The 13664-nt window shown below is 40.9% G+C and overlaps 1 long non-coding RNA gene across 2 annotated transcripts in view; it reads right to left on the reverse strand.

Annotated features, from left to right (window-relative positions):
* Positions 1 to 1424: 1424 nt before the first annotated feature.
* LOC111651551 (uncharacterized) overlaps positions 1425 to 13664 on the reverse strand; it is a 31263-nt gene continuing 19023 nt past the window's right edge. Inside the window, exons 1-4 of one of the 2 annotated variants that reach the window (XR_015436945.1) lie at positions 10812 to 10965; positions 8700 to 8864; positions 7177 to 7379; positions 1425 to 1758 (exon numbers count right to left, since the gene is read on the reverse strand). This is a non-coding gene — a long non-coding RNA (uncharacterized LOC111651551). Of the gene's footprint in view, positions 1759 to 7176; positions 7380 to 8699; positions 8865 to 10811; positions 10966 to 13664 lie in introns of those variants that run through there. The other variant, XR_002760524.2, reaches the window with a different exon arrangement.

Genomic DNA, 13664 nt, shown 5'->3' on the forward strand with positions numbered 1-13664 from the left:
TTTTTATGCCTTACTATACTATTACTTTTTAAACTTTACTTTATTATGACTTTTTCGGCTTACTATACTATGACTTTTCATGCCATACTATAGAATGACATTTTTATGACTTACTATACTATGACATTTTTTACCTTACTATACTATGACTTTATACGCCTTACTATACTATGACATTTCATACCCTACTATAGAATGACTTTTTATGCCTTACTATACTATGACAGTTATATACTTTATTACCCTATGACTTTTTATACCTTACTTTTTTATGACTTTTTATGCCCTACTATACCATGACGTTTTTATGCCTTACTATACCATGACTTTTTAGAGTTTACTTTTATTATTACTTTTTATGCCTTACTATACATTGACATATTTATGCCTTACTATACTATGATGGTTTTATGCCTTTGTAGACAATTACTTTTTATTCCTTAATTTACTGACATTTTTATGCCCTGCTATACTATGACATTCATATGCCTTACTATCCTATGACTTTTTATACCATACTTTATTATAACTGTTTATGCCTTACTATAATATGACTTTTTATACCTTACTTTACTATGACATTTATATGCCTTAATATCTTATGACTTTTTATACCTTACTTTATTATGACTTTTTACGCCTTACTATACTATGACGTTTTTATGACTTACTATACTATGACTTTTTATACCTTACATTATTATGACTTTTTACACCTTACTATACTATGACGTTTTTATGACTTACTATACTATGACTTTTTATACCTTACTTTATTATGACTTTTTACGCCTTACTATACTATTACTTTTTAAACTTTACTTTATTATGACTTTTTCGGCTTACTATACTATGACTTTTCATGCCCTACTATAGAATGACATTTTTATGCCTTACTATACTATGACATTTTTATGCCTTACTATACTATGACCTTTATGTGCCTTACTATACTATGACAGTTATATACTTTATTATCCTATGACTTTTTATACCTTACTTTTTTATGACAGTTATATACTTTATTATCCTATGACTTTTTATACCTTACTTTTTTATGACTTTTTATGCCCTACTATACTATGACGTTTATATGCCTTACTATCCTATGACTTTTTATACCTTACTTTATTATGACTTTTCATGCCCTACTATACATTGACATATTTATGCCTTACTATACTATGACGTTATTATGCCTTAGTATACAATGAGTTTTTATGCCTTAATTTACTATGACATTTTTATACCTTACTTTATTATGAGTTTTTATTCGTTACTTTATTATGACTTTTCATGACTTACTGTACTATGACTTTTGTGCCCTTAAGAAAAGTCTATAAGATGATATTTTAAAGTTTTTGTCAGAACTGATGTTTGACCCCAGAGCAGAGACAGAACACAAAACACACCAGCAATAATAGTGTAAGGGACTTTATTGGTCAGGGGAATCCAGGTGTCTGGTGATTACACAAGGCAGGAGTAAGGAGGACACTAGGGACCAGATGCAGGTTAGTGAACACACTCTGGAAACACGTGGGATGACTGCAGACCAAAGGCAGGTGGTATTGTGTGGTATGACGACAGCGGAGTGTGGCAGGATCAGCAGCACACAAATCAGGAAGTCTTCGCCGTGAAGAGCGGAACAATCTGGCAACGAATGGATGCATGATCGGTGTTGATATACTGCATATGATGAGTGATAGATTGTAGGTGTGGTGATGAGCTGCTGTCCAGACCACGCCCCCGCTGAGTCACCTGATGTCACGGGAAGCACACAGACACACACACATACACAAGGGAGGGGAGACAAACAGCAAACAGAGAAAAAACACTGGGAGACGCAGCAGGACTGTGACAGATATCTTATTATGATATATCTGAATATATTAAGATATAAGTTTATAACATATATGAAATACATACAAATATTTCTTAATTTCTTATTTAATTTCATATGGAAATTCAACACATGTAAATATATTACATTTGTGTATGGGCATTCCTGAATGTAAATTCAAACCATATATGTTAATAAACCGTTTGGTTGCTGTCATGAAAAGGTCAATCTCTTTTCTTTTGGAGGGGTGGCAGGGTTGTTGCATCCCTACCAACCTATGCCCTTATATGAGTGCGTGTTTATTCTTGTTTTATTCTTCAGGTCAGGACAGTCTGAAGTCAAACATAAAATTTGAACAGCTCCACTAGTTTGATCACTTGCATTCCTCTTGCTTTATGTGTCCTAAAGTCCAAAGTCAACAGCTTTGCGCTAATGGAGATGTGCCTTCTCAGTTTTGTTTGTGATTGACACAGGTGACATATCATAGCGTAGAATACCAGTCATTACACCCACTGCGCAGCTCTTTTTTAGCTCATAATGCTGATGAGATCTTTGGGTGAAGTGCTGGTCACTGTCTATCAAATCTGCCTCACACTTTTTATCACAAAGCCCCTGTGTTGTGAATAAAATGCAAAAAGATATTTTTCTCTTTGTAAGCATGAAAGCTGCAAGTCTTCTGCTGTATAAACATTTACAGCCAGAGGACAAAGATTTATTTGTAAAGAAAAAAAGCAGGAAAATCAGTAAAAAAATATAATACCATGTACTGTACATTCCCTCACCATGCTGCCAGTGTACAATTCCTTTAGATGCTTTGCTGTTATACTTTACATTTCACAAAGCATGTGCCAGTGGTGTTAATGGCTGCACTTTATTCTTCTATAAAGCTGAGACAACCTGGTTAGTGAAGGAGGGCTGTATATAAGTTCTCACACTCAAGGCTGTCTATTCTTTGTCCACTGATTCTGAATGCAGCCTGTCTTTCTTACAGGTTTACAGGTGCAAAGGGGCCTCTCCTTCCCTTTTCCTCCTCCACCTCTTTTGTGACTGAGTGATGTGTGTATGTCTGATATTGTAGAAGAGTGTGTGTGTGTGTGTGTGTGTGTGTGTGTGTGTGTGTGTGTGTGTGTGTGTGCATTTCTATGCCTGGTATTGTCCTGAGGGTGCTAGGAGGTGCATGAGTGTGTGCATGCGTGTGTGCCAGACCTCATTGTGTTGAAGTGGAGCAGAGGTTGTGTGTTTATGTGAGTAAGGAGTGAGTGTAGTATCGTGAAGTGGTGTGCAGTTTGGCTTGGATTTGGTTATATAGACTCTGTCATTGTGTGTGTGCGTGCGTGCGTGCACGGGCGTGTGTGCGGGCATGTGTGTGTGAGTGAGTGAGTGTGTATGTATGGGCACACCCATGTGCGCATGCTCCATCTCCACCAGTGTCTTTGGCAAGGTTGTCTGTCCTGACCCTTGCCCAGGCATCATGATGTGTGTGTGTGTGTGTGTGTGTGTGTGTGTGTGTGTGTGTGTGTGTGTGTGTGTGTGTGTGTGTGTGTGTGCATGTATGCGCCTGTTTGCGCCTGTTCCTATGTCAGTGCACGTACACGCATGCATGCAGTGCCTCCACTAATGGACAGTCTTTGTGGGGGCCTCTCTTTTCAGCCATGCTGCTTTTGAGACACATTGTGCCTGGGCATAGAAACAGAAGCTCTCCATTGCCCCTCAATAGGCCAAAAACAAAACCGTGTCAGGCGAGCTAGCAGCCCCCGAGTGTTTGCCATTTAAGTCCCGACCAATGGTGGTGCAGATGGAACAAAAGGCCTGGACAGGGAAGGAGGCCTGCACTGTTTACAGTGCTAATGTCTGGGTGGCACTCCCAACAAGGCCCCTCCATACACATACATGTGTACGCACACTCAGTCACTCAATCTCTCTCTTTCTGTGTCTCACTCTGTCACATACACACACTGAATCAACAGGTACATGCGCACATCTTGTGCATTTTTTAAACAAAACTGCCAGTGAATCTTAGACATACTGGGGTGAACATGTGTTCTCTATAATGCTGAAGCATGAGTCTGTCACTGGAAGCAAGTTAGGAACTTGTTTATGAGGAAAGGAATAGCAGACTTTGTGTCATGTGTGCATCTGATAACTGAAGTGGCGATGTTTTGTTTTCCAAAGATGCCCTCATTTCTTTCTATTACAAAGACACTCTCACACTTATGTGTTTCTTGGTGTAGTCAAACAGATTTGTTAGGTGTGGGCAAACTGAGCTCAGAGGATAATCTCAAAATCTGCCTTTTGACCAGTTTATATATTTCATGTAATTTTGTCATTAACATTTCTTTAATTAATTAAAAGTTTTATCCAAACAATCAGGATAGCACAGTGTTCCTTTTTTAATATAAGGATTAATATAATAATAGGATTTGTACAGTCCTATAGAAACAGTTTTATAGTCATTCTGTCTCTCATCAATTTAATATGTGAATTTAATGTCCTGCGTTTTGTCTATCTAACACTGAGACAAAACATCTTTTCACATGTTGTTTATATACATTGCTAACTTGAATCTCCAATTTGAATATATGAAAGCACTTTTTAAAAAAGTCTGTATTATTTAATGTCATTATTACTGCAGTGTAAGAAGTAAGGCGCAATCAATGTGTTTGCATGCCTCAAACAGCTGTCTCTCCTCTTATTCCAAGGTGTCTCATCCCAGTTCAGTACAGGCGAGTAAAAAAACTGACATTGAGAGGTGCTGTCAGAGACGAGGGTATGTTTGGGCTTTCGATTTTTACTGAAGAGGAGAGGGGAGAGTCTGACACTGGTATCAAATAGCCTGCTCTGTCCTTGGACTGGGGTTATCTTGTAAATACTCTGCTCCAAGTCTATAAAAGCGAGGGTCCTTTATGACGGCCAAGGCCACTCATTCACTTTAAAATAAAAAAGCACTCAGTGCAGTCTCAGTGTCTGGTTAGGGAGGCGGCAAGTGGGGAAGGGTAGATGAAGGGATGGAACTGAAGGAGAAAGTAGAAAGAAGAAGTACAGTGCCACAGTCTTTGGAGTAGAGTTCTTGTTGTCACAAGTTTCACTCTTCCAGGAAATATTATATGGAATGTAAAGTAGCTGACGTTGGGAGATGATTTGAACAAGTTAATGCAATATCCTCCCCTCTCTGGGCTTTCGCTTGATTTTGTTTCTCTGTGTCTCTATTCTGTTTGTATTTTATTCTAAGTAAATACAGAGTCCCCTCAGCGGCCCCTGTAGCTAGTGATTCAGGTTCCTCATCTCTGGATGTGTAATGAGTTCTGCCTTGTTTTTGTCTAACAACAACACACAATAATAAGCAAAGTAATTAAAAGCAGTACGAGGGAGATGGGGGGGAATGCAGACCCCACTTACCGACAAGCATTAAAAATGAATTGCATTCAAGAAGCAGCAGTGGTATTACTGGTTTGATGAAATGAGCTCTGTTTTGAGTAATTTTTCTGTTTAATTTTTTTCTTGTGTGATGCATGTGTGTCTCTCCTGCTCCGGCAGATGTGTACAATGTTGATTTTATTAAAAATGAAGACACACAGCGTAGCATAGCATAAACAAAGTCTGATTATACCTGTGTTACACTGCCTGTTGGTTTGACGTGGATGTCTTCACCATGAGTAGAAATTGAGGGGGGGTGGTGGGGAGGGGGAGTGAATTTAGATTTAATTAGCTTTTTGACTAAGGACAACATCTCCATGTTTTGTTACAGAGGACAGAGTTGCTGTGGCAGCGTGGCTGACCGCCTGTCACCTGCCCGGGCTGTCTTTGACCTCGTCTCCAGTGGCAACATGTCCTGCCCCCTTCAGACAGACAGCCACGTGGGGACAAAATGACATCCTTAACCTTTACGCCTGTCGGCAAGCAACATGACAACACGCATAACTGAGTGTATGCGCCTGTGCATCTCATATGGACAACCAGACACATAGGGAACTAACACACCCAAGCGCACACACACTGTGCACATACTCTCACACACAGCACAGAAGATCATCTAATATCAGAGAGCGTCAGGGGCGGAAATCCGATCATCTGACAACCAGGATACAGATAGCGATTCCCCACCGCTGATCCATGCAACAGATAGTTTCCACAAACAGCAGCCCAGCTAAGGTTACAGCCAGCCAGGGCCCACATAACGCTCTGCCTCACATCGAGATAAAACAAAAGCTTAGGTTACCGTCGATAGGAAATCGATAAGAAAATGCAGTGTTTGTGTTAGATTCTTGATGAAAACTTTGACAAAAGGAAATTAGAAAATGTTTGCTTCTGCTTGCACTAATATCATGTGTATCAGTCCTGTTAGGTATTATGTTTTTGTAATTTTCACTTCATGATTATATCATTGTTCATCTCCTTTTTTAATTGAAGCTCATTAAATGTTTAACCCAAATGTCAGTATATTTGATTAAACACCCATAATTGTTTAAAAAAATTCAATTCAGGCAAAGTAAAGTATCATCACTTTACATTTCCCTTGCCTCAAAGTCCTCTTAATAATATGAATATGTATTTATATTATAAATGAAGTAAAGAGATATGGCTCCCTTCATATCAATGTAATTATGAATCACAAAAAAAAGAGTTTGATTCAAATAAAATAGGCCATTTGTACACAAGCAATTAACTAGTGCGGCTTTAAATAATGTAGCCCAGATGGAACCTAATTATAGTCGGCATGCTTTGATTCGGGCTTTCTGTTGGAGTATCACTCGGGGCGTCACTTTGGATTTTCAGTCACCTAGCGTTTGTTTTGAAATTTGTGACAATCAGAGCCGATTACCATTTGTAACAGCATGCAGCGTTTGGTGCGGAGGGAAGAAAGCATGGCCCATAGCTATGGAGGAGTTTCCTTGTTTCCTTTTCAATGGCTCAAAACTCTCCTCCTCTGTTCCCTTAGCTCACTGCACACAAATGATAACAACTGTGTGTGTGTGTGTGTGTGTGTGTGTTTGTGTATGTGTGTGTGTGGGTGTGGGCGTGTATGCGTGTGTGTGCATGGGCGCGTGTTTTTGATTGGTTGGTGGAGGGTACAGCGGGTATGTGCTACATGTGTAAGTGAATGTATGTGTGTGTGTGTGTGTGTGTGTGTGTGTGTGTGTGTGTGCGCACCATCCATGAGTAGGCCCATGCAAGTGACGAGTGTGTGTGTGTGTGTGTGCGTGCGCACCATCCATGAGTAGGCCCATGCAAGTGACAAGTGTGTGTATGTGTGTGTGTGTGTGTGTGTGTGTGTGTGTGTGCGTGTGTGTGTCAGCATCTTGTAGAGTCAGAGGGAGATCAAACAGTCAGTCAATTACCTTGAGAGGGCTCCAGTGGCTGTGACAGAGAGGAGGAGGCTAAATATCCAGGATCAAATACTCTCCTCTGCCTGTCACATAATGAGGCAGCTTCGCCAGGCTCAGACAACACACGTAGAGTGGTCAAACACAGGGCAGGGGTTAGGCGCTGGACTGAAACTGTGCCATGACCTGAGCACAGAGCACGGCTCGCACCACAGACCCTGTAACGAAACAGTGGCAAGAAAAAGACAGTGAACCATGTGGAATGACCTGGTTTTGTGCATTGACTGGTCATTAACTGTGATCTGATCTTCATCTAAGTCACAAGTGTAGACAAACATAGTGTCCTGAAGCTATTATCACACAATCATTATCTTTTGTGTCTTTATGGAACACAACCATTAAACATTCGCAGTGCTGATGGAAAAAATAACTGGTCAGACCTCCTTTGGCATCAATGACCTCAAACAAGCTCTTCTAATAGCTGCAGATCGGATCTTCCCTATGTTCAGGAGGAATTTGGGACCGTTCTTCGTACAGAACTGCTTCAGGAAATGCAAAGGATTCACTCGCATCACCATGGAGCTGTGTGTGTGTGTGTGGGTGTGTGTTGCTGCCTCACCGCAAGGTTGTAGCCGTCATCATTCTACATGGAATAATAATGTCTGTTAAGCCTGCCATTGCCTAATACTAATTATAAACACATTGTTAAAGTAAAGAGATTTTTTTCCCTGCATTTCCCTTGACAATACCCAATGTTATGGAGCTCACAATTACATCATTATTGCATTTACAATAAACGAGGACATTATTGCATTTACAGTAAACTTCATTAGATTAATGCAATTACAATAAACTTGTTAAAATTGTAGCACGCAACTTAATTGATTCATAGTTAAAGCAAGAAAGCACACATAAATACACAAGGTACTTTATTTTGATCAATTTAGTGATTAGTTTGATCAGTGAAATACAAGTTATAATTAAAATCATGAAAATGGAAGAGCTCTTTGCCTGTCACATCTTGTTTTAACAATACATGAAATCAATTGGCCATAAAAGAAAAATCTGCTTATCAGTTGAAAAACTTTTTCAGCGTGGGACTAAAACTGAGGATAAAGTCGTGCTCATTGGCCGTTTATGGGTTCACTTTACACACGAGATAGAGCCAGATGACACCTCATCGATCCCCACATCTTTTAAAGATATTACTTTGATTTGTGGCGTAGCTGAGGTAATTCTTTCTCTCCCTCACTCTCTCTCTCTCTCTCTCTCTCTCTCTCTGTCTCTCCCGGCTAGTGAAGCCTGGTCATTGGGGTTCCTCCTCTAAATCAGTGGTCACATCTCAGCTTTGACAACATCCATTAGGTTCGACACACTTTGGCTATTAAAGGAAGAGTGGACGTAAGCTGTTAAAGGCCTATTTAAGCTCATGTGAGAGTGGGTTTATGTCTCTATGGGTGTGAGTGTTGTCTGGGTAAAGGGGGGGGGGGTTTGGACTTCATCTCAAAGCCTCCACCATATAGAGGGGTGGAACCTACCACCAGAGTCATTGGAGGGGCACAGTCTCATCTGCATATTGGCACAGAGACGCCCCCCTGGTGACCCCGAACTGCGATGGGATAGGGTGGAGAGGCTGGCGGCGTTCCGCAGGAGTTCACCGCCAGTTCAGGGTGAACGAGAGAGCGCTGCACCATTGATCGCTTCTGCAGGAGAAAAAAAAAAGGACAAAACAGAAGTAAAAACACTAGTGAGGGAGAGACCGATGAAATGGGGAACAAGGAGGAGGAGGAGGAGGAGGTGGAAAAAGATCACAGTGCCTCAAATTGGATATAAATGATAGATTAGAGGTGTGAGAGGGCTGTGTCTTTGTTTTCCAGGGATGGGTGTTATGCTGAGCCCTACACAGGTAGCAGAGTCACTGAGAGTGCCGGGTTATTGACTCCCATGATTGCTCGGCCAGTAAATTTGACCCAAGGCACTGACTGCAGTCTGGTTGCTATATAGCGTGCAGCACAGTCCCTTATCTCGGAGTGATCGAGAACCCTACATACTCGTACGCACAAATTACACACAGACAAAACACACCACCAGCAACTGAACCCAAATCCACTCTCAGCCCAAGACCCCACACTTACCCTCTGTCTTACAGTCATGCACACAAACACACACTAGTGTATCCACCCCATCTCCATTAATGCGTCCAGGCAGGGGTCAATCTAATAAACATGGGGTCAGTGCAGTGGTCATCAGAGGCCTGTCTATGGTGAGAGAGCCTTTAAGGTGCCTCCTAATTGTATCCCTGCGGCCTTCTAGTCTGGCTTTTTATAGCCGATACAATGTACACACAGGAGAAGGGAGGAAGGAAGGAGAAAGGCACTGTAGAAAGGAGCAGAGGTAAAGAGGTATCTCTAATGTACTACTGATGTGACTCTTTCAGAAGGGTCATGGTTTTCACCCCTTTTCTGTTGAGACCAGTTGTTTTCAGGCAACCTTAAGCTTATCCTTTGTTTTAATCCTCATGAGGAATTGTAGGGATCCATTATAATATCCTTATCTCACAAAAAAATGCAGGTCCAAACAAAAAACAAGTCTTAAGTGTGCAAATAAAGACTGAAAAATAAATTTCATTACTGCCAGGCTTCTTTTCACTCATCTCTCGGTCTGTAAACACATGTAAATGTTTCTTAGATCCATCTATAGAGGGATGGAGCTGTTAATATCATCTCGCAGTAAACCTATTCTCCCTCTGGGAAAACAAGAGGGCACCTCAATATGGCTTCTCAAGTCCAGTTACAGTTTTGGGACTAAGCAGCTGAGCTGCTAGCCAGCGGCGGCAGAAACAAGCCCTTATCTGTTAGCGCTGAATGGTTAGCGAGCAGGAGTAGAAACGAGTCAGGTAGCAGCTGCAGCCATGATCTGTCCTCATCAGTGATGCTCCAAGGCAGAGCTGAGGCGTTCTGTAGCAGGACTAGCTGGTGCAGGAGAAACTGCCACTGGGTTTAAGCTATCTAAGTAAAAAAGCTGGCCTGTGATACCCTAACCCCAAGGAACCTGAGTCGCATGTACCAGATTTCAAGCGACCCCAACTTGGGAACTGGCTAACCTGCAGGAGGTCAGAGGGAAACCCAGCACTGCTGCCTCCCCCCGCTACCGCCAGACCACCTGATATGTCCACTAGTTACTTCCACTCTCCATCTTCTGTCTTGCCTTTCCTCAATCAGCCCTTTAGAATGAACGACTACCGCTCCACTGATTTCACTTAGTGCGCCCATTGTGCATAACTCTGGTTTTGTTGGAAGGGCTGAGATGGAGAGAGGGACGTGCAGTGGTGTTGATTATCAGGTATCCACTTGGATAACATATTAAGGCTGTCCCATTGGACTAATAGGTCATAGGCTGTCATGGCTCTCATGCTCAAGGTCTTTAGCTTGCAAGAAGAGATACAGTGCATTGTAGGAGTGGTGAGCCTTCTGAGACTAAACATCTTATCTAATGGTGTTCACTCATTTATAACAGTAGGTGTATAGGATGCCGGGATACATTTTAAATTATGTTCGAATATCCACATGCACTTGAACTCTGCTCATATTTATGTTTGTGTGTGCATCTGTGTCTCTTCTACATGTAGGCACAGAGAGACATGAGCTGACCTCCTGGATGAGCTTCACCTCCATCTTCAGGTTCTTCAGCGAGGTCCTGGAGGCGAAAGAAGACGAGGAGGCGGAGGAGACCTCCAACACGGTCACCACACGCAGCAGCTCCCTCAAAAACAAACACCAAGATTTGTAGAGGACCGACGACAATGACTTGGAACAAGAGGAGAAGAAGGGGGGAATGCAGGCAGGGAGGCTGAGGTTCCAGATCCTCTGCTATTTTTTTTTCTTTTTCTTTCTCTCCCTCTGTAACCTCCATCTTTCCTTCTCACTCTTCTCGCTGAGTGTCATTTCTCCCTTCCAGCCCTCCCTGGCTCTGCGCACACATAGCCTTGTTGTTGTAAGAGACAAGAGTACAGGGTCACCATGTATACATCACAATAACATTTTGCATTACTTCTAGATGAGCGGAACTGTCAAAGCAATATGGGCCTGAGTGTTAGCGCTTCCCGTGGGCTGTGGCCTGGCTGCGGGTACGGGCCACGGCAGCAAAGATTAAGTCTGACAGGCGCTGTGCACAATGCATTGTGGTGCACCTCTAATTGTCCTGACATCAGCCTGAACTGAGCTAATGCCCCGCCTGCCCTCCAGTCTGCACTGCTCAGTCTCTTGCTCCTCTCCCTCTTCCCCCCCGGTCCTAAAGCCTGGACTGCTTCAGCTCATGCTGTCTGGAATCTTCTGCTAAGATTTGATAACATTTTAACCTGGCCATTGCTCATTGTAATTTTTTTTTTTTTTTCATACTCACCACAAATGTTTTTTAGTAAGAGTGGATCACCACTCTTAGCTGGTGACCATTTGTTGTGTGTTAACAAAGGATGTTGTTTTTATGATTCCTTCATTCTCTTAATTCCTCTGCACATGAAGTTAGTTTTAAATGTGACTTTCTTGCTTTGTGTAAAATGTGGTTTTAACCCGTGCCATATATTCCTGGGATTGCAGTGCTTACAATAAGAGAGATCTTTTCTTTTTTTTTATTTCTCAACTTGGAGCTAAATTTGAATGCAATGTCTCACACACACATTCACACTATTTGATTTTTAATATTAAGCCAATACTTCTCATAACTGTAAGTGTTTACTTTAGAATATCTCTGGGTTTGATTTGTAAAACCGTGGAGAGTCCACCTCTCTGTGTTTATTATAAATATATATCACTTTTTTTCAGTTTTATAGCCTGGAAATTGATGTCTCCAGATGATTGAATGTGATGAAACAAATAAAACAAATACAACCTGTGCTGAATATGGAAAATTCAGGACACTGAGCATATTTAAAATCACTTAAAGTCAAGCATCAAAATGGGTTTGAGGGATATCTCATTTTAACAGGAGCCAGAAGTCAGCTCACAACACTCATAAAGCCTCAATATATCGCCTTACACATGTCAGGAAATCCAAGATTTCAATATTATTCTAAGCCTGAATGATATTTCCTTAGATGTTGGAGAAACGTAACATATCTATTTTTTTCGCCTTTTTTCCTTCCACCAAAGTAGGCTACTCTTCTTGTGTACTTAGGAGTGACAAAGTCAGCTCCCTGCTCAGCTGCACATAATCTGACTATGTGACACAAACATGATATTTTTTTTCCATAAGGCTGGTGTGTTTTATAAACCACTCAAGGCTTAATGGAATACATTTCTAATATGTCATGACATTAGTAAAAACTCAAACGGAATACTAAATCTTATGATACCTTAGACATTTTCTCAAATATATGCTTTTTTTTTTTTTACTTCAAATAGTTACCATTGTTAAACTTGCACACTGTGAAATCCTGCCTCTCCTGCCCACTGTGTGTATGGTTTAAGGCTTTTGTGGATTATCTTTCTGCTGTAATGAGACAACTGTGGCTGATGGTTGCAGGCCTAATTTCCTTTTAATTTGATTCAGATCTCTCCAGGTTTCTGCAAAGAAGTTGGCTTATTATTTGATTTGATGAGTTTCATTTCAAGATACCATTGCTCATCTTTCTGCTTTTCAGCTACAATCAGTTCATTTTTCACTCCATAATTTGTATATTGTTGCCTTAGGAATAAACAAGACTCTGCTCACTGTTTTTAATAATATCCAGCAAGCCATATGTGAATGGAACTAAAGATGTAAGAGCAGCCTAAATGCAAAGCACAGTCTGCAAATAAAAGGGGACTAATTTTGCCAATTGCTCTTGAAGACATTATTTTTTGCAGATGGTTTATATGTTGTTTTGGTTTCAGAAACACGCTTATTCAGTTTTATCGTAGTACAAGCCTTTTAGATTTTATGAAACCGCGAAGGTCCTGCCAGGTCACATATTTCCCTTCTATTCTCAAATGTTTCTCTTTTTCTCTTTTGATTCATTTCGGTTTTAAACGACTGTCTTTCAAAAATTATTCGACATTTTCTGCAACATAGTAATTACTTTACTTTTACGTGATTTATTTCTTCTTTTTTTTGTAATTAATTCATAAAATCTGTCTACAGCAAATAAAATAAACTTTTGCATCCTTGTTTTTAAACTGTAGCCTGTATATTTTCCTATTCCATTGTTGATTATTTTATCATTATTATTTCTCGTTTTGCTATATATTTCCTCGAGTTTTCCTTGCAAACTACCACAATTATTATTATTATTATTATTTTATTTTTTATTTTTTTACCGGATTGCCGGTGCAGGATGGCGGACAGTAGGGATGTGTAGGGGGAAAAAAATGAATGTTCAGAACACAGAGAGTCCGGTGCGATTGTATAAAGACAGACAGAGATCAGTGTAAAGTGAGTGCAGCGGGACGAGGAAGTCGAGCACCAAGTGAAAAGTGACCTGACTCTCACATGACAGCTATCAAATCCAACCGGGGGGGGGGGGGGGG

Source organism: Seriola lalandi, unplaced genomic scaffold (genome assembly GCF_002814215.2).
Source record: "Seriola lalandi dorsalis isolate HSWRI2012SDOR001 ecotype SW California unplaced genomic scaffold, Sedor1 jcf7180002053690, whole genome shotgun sequence".
NCBI classification, from domain to species: Eukaryota; Metazoa; Chordata; class Actinopteri; order Carangiformes; family Carangidae; genus Seriola; species Seriola lalandi.